At 46.9% G+C, this 5,998-nt stretch overlaps 1 long non-coding RNA gene across 1 annotated transcript; it reads right to left on the bottom strand.

The window, feature by feature from the left end:
* Positions 1-2,701: 2,701 nt before the first annotated feature.
* On the bottom strand, positions 2,702-5,753 carry LOC130829444 (uncharacterized). The gene is made up of 3 exons (XR_009047520.1): positions 5,686-5,753; positions 3,391-3,464; positions 2,702-2,754 (listed from the first exon to the last, which is right to left on the bottom strand). It is a non-coding gene; the product is annotated as an uncharacterized LOC130829444 (long non-coding RNA).
* Between the last annotated feature and the right edge of the window lie 245 nt (positions 5,754-5,998).

Below are 5,998 nucleotides of genomic sequence, written 5' to 3'. Positions count from 1 at the left end.
AACCCAACCACGCCCAGCTCATCCTGGAGGACAGCATGAACTTGACCCGAAGCCGACAAAAGACGGGACAAGAAAGGAAAACTGCATGCCAGTCTCACTCATGGGCTTCAGTGAAAAACTCCTGAACAAAATAAAAGCAAGCCGAGTCCAGCAGTGGAGATACACCACGACCAAGTTGGATTTGACCCTGGAACTCAAAGGTAGTTAAATAGAGAATAAATATAAATATCAGTAACCGTGTGAACCGATTAGAACAGAAAAGCCATATTATCCAAATAGTTTCAGAAAAAGCATTTGATAATATTCAATTCCCATTTATAATACAAAAAATCTTAAACTACTAATAGTGAGAAATCTCCTTAATGTGATATGAGTATCTACTAAGAAAATCTAAGAAAACATCATTCTTCATAGTATAAAAGCACTGTCTGCTTTTACCATTTTAAAGTTTTACCATGTGCACATACCGCCTTTTCAAAATTGGTAACATTTTTTTTAAATAAAGAAAAATCCCACCAATGAACTTTTTGCTATAAATGGAAAGAACATTATTATTTGTTTTTGTCAGAAATCCTGCTTGTGGATTCCAGGGTGAACAATTCAAAAATCACTGAATAAGTTAAATATTTTTCGACCTTGTGAGGCTGTTTGAACTGACCAACAAGTGTTCATTCAGCAGAGATCTAGGTTCAAAAGCTGAGTTCTTCACCTTTAGTTAGAACATCGGCTCCTGTGATAATCACAGGGCAGTAATAAACCATGTTTCCAGAAAATAAACAAATATTCATCATTTGTGCATGCAGGTGCAATTAGTTCCCAAGGACACATGTCACCATAGTGCCTGCCAAGCCCAGTGACATTTGCCAAGGGCTCTGCCCAGCCAAGTTCAGCCCACTCCTGGACTCCAACACAAGATACCCTATTCCCATCAGTCACATAGTCATCCGCAAGGTCATAGGGCCTCTCTCTCAGTCTGAACTCGTCCTCGCTGTGCCTGGTGCTATGATGCACCGTGGGGACAATGTGTGAACAAGACTGTCACAAAGGGTGCGTACCTAGGTGGGGTGCTCCGTGCATGCAGACCCCTCCAGAGGCGGCAGAGGTTTGGGGAAAACAGAGATAAATGGGATGTGGAGCCACTGTGGGGATGGATGGGCTTCCCAGAGGAGGTGGCCCTGCCTGCACTACCAGGGACAGATCAGTGTTTGCCGGAAGGAGAGAGGGACACAGGGCACTGCGGGCTGTGAGAATAGTCATCTCACCATCCTTATCATTGCTGAGTACGTCTGTCATTTCTTGCTTGCAAAGCACAGTGTCTAAATCAAGCCAATTTTCATTACTGCTAATAAGGAAGTGATCAGATCACAGGCCAAGCTAGGGCTCCTGTAATTCTAGGACCAAAGTTCCACCCTGGACAGCTCAGCAGGCGGCTGAAGGTTGCAGTGCCTCTGGGAAAAGCCACTGGGCTTCACAGGCACCATAGTGACCTGTCTTGTGCTTGTTAGGGTACACTCATGGGATTTTAAGTTGACATCAATACGGCATAAAATTAACCATTTACTGTCATTTAGCACATTCACAAAGTTGTGCCACCACCTCCTCTATCTGGTTCCAAAACACTCCCAGTACACCAGAGTAAACGCCTGTGTCCAATAAGCAGTTTCCCCCCACGCACTCCTCTCCCCAACCCCTGGCAGCCACCAATCCACACTCTGTCTTCATGGATTTGCCCACTGTGGATGTTTCATATAAATGGAATCATCTAATGTGTGGCCTCGAGTCTGGATTCTTTCATTTACACGTTTTTGAGGTTCACCTCTCTTGCAACAGGTATCAGTACTTCACTCCTCTGACGGCCGAATAGTACGCGATTGCATGGCTACACCATGATGTGCTTAACCACTCATCCACTGGTTCGCCTTGTTTCTACCCTTTAGCTGTTGTCATTAGCGCTGCTGTGAACATGCAGGTGCACGTATTTGTTTGAGAAACTGTGTTCAGTTCGCTCAGGTGTTTCCCCAGGGGTGCAACTGCTGGGTCATGCGGTAGTTCCATGTTTAACGACCTGAGGAGTTGCCAAACTGTCCTCCACATTGGCTGCACCTTTACATCCCCACCAGCTACGGATGTGGGTCCTGATTTCTCTACATCCTCACCATCACTTGTTCTTTCCCCCTTTTTTTAAATAGACATTCTAGTTTCTGTGAAATAGTACAATTTCTGGGATTTTGACTTTGTGTAACCAATGTTAGTTAATAACCTGTGAGAATTTGCCTGAGGTAGAGGGGGACAAGCAAAGGGTGTGGTTGGGAACCTGCTTTCTATGGACCCTGGGACCCCTATGCTCCTGCTGGGTAGATAGCTGGCTGGTAGGGACCCACAGGCTGTGACTGATATGCAGCCCTGGTGAGTCATTAGACCCTCTCCGCCTCAGTGGCCTCATTTATAAAATAAGCACTAGTAGCTCTGTCTTTCCCTCCTAAAGGAGCACATGCCAGACCAGACCCTAGTCTGTGACCTGAGGGGTTTGGGGCCTGGATCTGCAAGTCGGCCTGCTGGTGGCTTTGAGTGAAGACAACATGTGACCTTGCCCATCAGATACCTGATCCTCAGCAGACCCTCTAGAACTGTTCATTCATGTGAGCTCATAAACTGTTCAACTAGTGGCCAAAAGGACAAGAATTATAGCGTAGCCACAACTTACGCAATGTAGTTTTTGTCAGCAAGAGGCGGAGACATGAGTTCAAGTTGTGGCTGAAAAATAATTAAAAGTTTGGGAGTTAGCTGACTCTGAGCTCTTTACCTTTTTCCTCCTTATTGATTGTGTTTAAATGGCTCTCCTTACCCCCTGCTGTGTGGGGAGCCACTGAGTCATAAATGTTCAGGACTCAGTTTCCTGGATTCTGATTGGGGCTGGGGGTGTCTCTCCAGCTGTGTGAGCTCAGGGCCCTGAGCTGGACCTCCAGCCCCACCTTCCCCACCCCTGCAGGATGTCAAACGTCCTGTGTTGAAAAGCCTCCCTCTCTCCTCCTCCTACCCTGGGGTAGAAATTTTTTCTATAAAGTTTCCACAGTGAGTGAACTGTCGGCAGAGAAAAGACAAATCCCAAAGGAACTAACAACAGCAATAAGCAGAGCTCATTCTTCCCTTACAGACATGGTGTGTTTAAAAAATTCAGCCAGGACTTTCAGGCAGGGCAGGGACCGGGCCAAGGAGGCTGAGGCATTCCACATGAATGCAAAACTGCCAAATTCTCAGTAATTAAGATAAATTTTACTCCAACATGACATTTTTTAAGATCAACGTTAAAGCAAAAAAAAAAAAAAAAAAAAAAAAAGATCTACAGCGAATGAAACACGAACAATTTTAAAGAAAGAGTTAATTACTTACATGCCGGAGTTCATCTAGTTAATGACATTCATGCTGTAGTATTCAGGGCGAAGTGTCCTCACCCAGCACGTACACTGAAACGAGTCACAAAATAAAGCAGATTGATGGATGGATAGAGGGGGATGGCAAGATGGGGGATGATGCAGATAAAGCCAGTCACTGACTATTCAAGCAAGAGGGTGGTACCTGGGTGTTTACAATTTTTTCCATCTTTCTGTTCAAATTTTCGGCATTTGAAATTCTTTGTTATAAGATTTTAGGAAGGAAAAACTAACAATATTTTTAAGAGTTTCAATATCTTTCAAAAAATTTCCTCTCTTCCCACTCCCTTCCCCCGTGCAGACCCTCACCACCTTGACCTAGACAATGACCACAGCCTCCTTTCTGATCACCTAACACAGGGCAACCTTTGCGCATCTAATCAGGGTGCCCCCGACTGACCCCTCCCACAGTCTCGCATGGCCTGTGCCTCATCCAGGTGACAAGTGACACCCCAGCTGTGTTCCCAACGCTCATGCTCAGACCTCACGCTGAGTCAGGCTGGAGTCTTTGCAGTTCCCTGCACAGCCCGTCTACCTCACACCTCCCACCTCTGCTCCGCCTGCTCGTTCCCTTCTGAATGCCTCTTCATCTGCAAGATTCCGCTCAGAAGCGTAAACACGGTGGGTTTCACACATGCATCTACGTCTGAAGCTGCCTGAAGCCCCCATAAAATGCACTAAAGAGCTTTTGTAAAAGGCATAAGGGACATAGGGACAGAGACAACCAGACAGGAGACCACAGCCACCAAATGGTTGAACCTACAATAGACGCAGCCAGGAGTCATCGAGAGCTCTTCATGCAAGACGCCTTCCTAAGTCCTCTCCTCAGTCCCCAGAATAACAGTCCATGGGATGTTCTCTCATTATCATCCGCTTTTACAGGCACAGAGGAGTTAGGTCACTTGGACAAGGTCACACAGCCACAGAGCCAAGATTTAACCCGGGTGGTCTGGCCCCAAAGTCTAAGCCCATGGCCACTGCATCTCTCCGCACCTCAGAGGTTCCTATAGTTGGAGGTAGGACTTTAAAGAGATGTTTAAGGTTAAATGAGGTCATATGACTGGGTCCTAATCCAATATGATTGGTGTCCTTATAAGAAGAGGAAATTAGGACACAGATCCTCAGAGAGGGAAGATCATATGAAGACCAGGAAGAAGACATGGATCTACTGGCCAAGAGCGAGGCCTTCGAAGAAACCAACGCTGCTGACACCTTGATCTTGGATTTCCAGCCTCTAGAGCTGTGGGAGGACCAGTTTCCGTTGTTGAAGCCCCCAGTCCATCCTGCTTTGCTCTGGCAGCCCTAACAAACTAATACAGACCCTGTCTCCTTCCCTCCTGGGCTGGAGCAGTGGCGCCTGTGGGTACCCTGATGGTACAGTGAGTCTCTCCAACTAAATTATGGGATCCTCCTGAGTAGGAACAACAGCATGTTCATTCTGTATTCCTGGGGCCTGAGGCTGCCCTCGTCGGCATGGTGATTTTGAATGAACACATGAAAGAAGGAACCATTTCTATTTTGCACAACCACCCTCAAATTTCAGCAAGATGGTGAGTTCAGAGGTCAAATCACTGTGTAAACAGATCAGTTAATTACTCATTAGTGCCAGTTCTTATCATGTAACATGAAAGGTCATGGGGCAGGATGATGTAATCCACTTACAAGTCAAGGGAATAACAAGGGTGAGGCTTTGGGCAAAGGTGGCCAAAGCCAGAATCACCGACACCTGGAATGGCTGGCTTTGAGCCCAGTGCCTGCTTCTGGCATTTCAGCTGAAGTCAATCCAAGATAAGTCACTTCATCAAAACCAAAAGACATGACTACCTATCACTGCCATTTCTCTGCCAGAGACAGAGACAAAAGTCCACGAAAAAGGAGAGAACTGTAAACTGGGTTTAGTAGAAAGCCCATCAATGCACCATGTGCCCAGACAACAGGGGCAGCAGGATGGGACCAAGATGGGCTAGATGTCAGGGCAGGACATAAGTCCAGAAATAGAGAAAATTCAGTGTACAGGAGCATCCCTTTCCTCATATCACGGTGCAGCATGAGAGAGGAGGAAATGGGAGAACTGAAGCCTCAGAAAGTATCCTTGGAACTCCAGTGCCAGAGCCATCCAGCAAATCGCTCTTCAGCAAATTGATCTGTGGCTAATTGAGGCGCGTCCATCACTTCCGCAGCTCAGAACCCTGATAACAATGCCCCGCACTGTGGGCGGGTCGCCAGGGGCTTAGAATCCTTGTCAGAGTCTCACCTGTGCTAGCTTCCCGAATCTTCTCAATGTGCCCACGAAATAGGTGCTCTTATCATCCCTGCTTCACAGATGAGGAAACTGAGGCTCACCGAGGTTAAGTAACTAGATCGCCCAACTTGTAAGTGGTAGAGCAGGTTAATGGATGCAGGCAGAGCCCACCCTCAACCACCACCCCCTCCTGGAGGCCCTAATCTTCACCCACCAATCAGGACCAATGCTGGGACCCTTGCCCTTCACATGTGTACATGCAACCCTGTACACGCAGTACACACACACACCCCACCACCACCATCACCACCACCACCACCACCTG

The sequence above is a fragment of the Hippopotamus amphibius genome, chromosome 9 (assembly GCF_030028045.1).
Source record: "Hippopotamus amphibius kiboko isolate mHipAmp2 chromosome 9, mHipAmp2.hap2, whole genome shotgun sequence".
NCBI lineage: Eukaryota > Metazoa > Chordata > Mammalia > Artiodactyla > Hippopotamidae > Hippopotamus > Hippopotamus amphibius.
The sequence above is the reverse complement of the archived record's forward strand: the minus strand, read 5'-3'. Positions and strand labels throughout refer to the sequence as shown.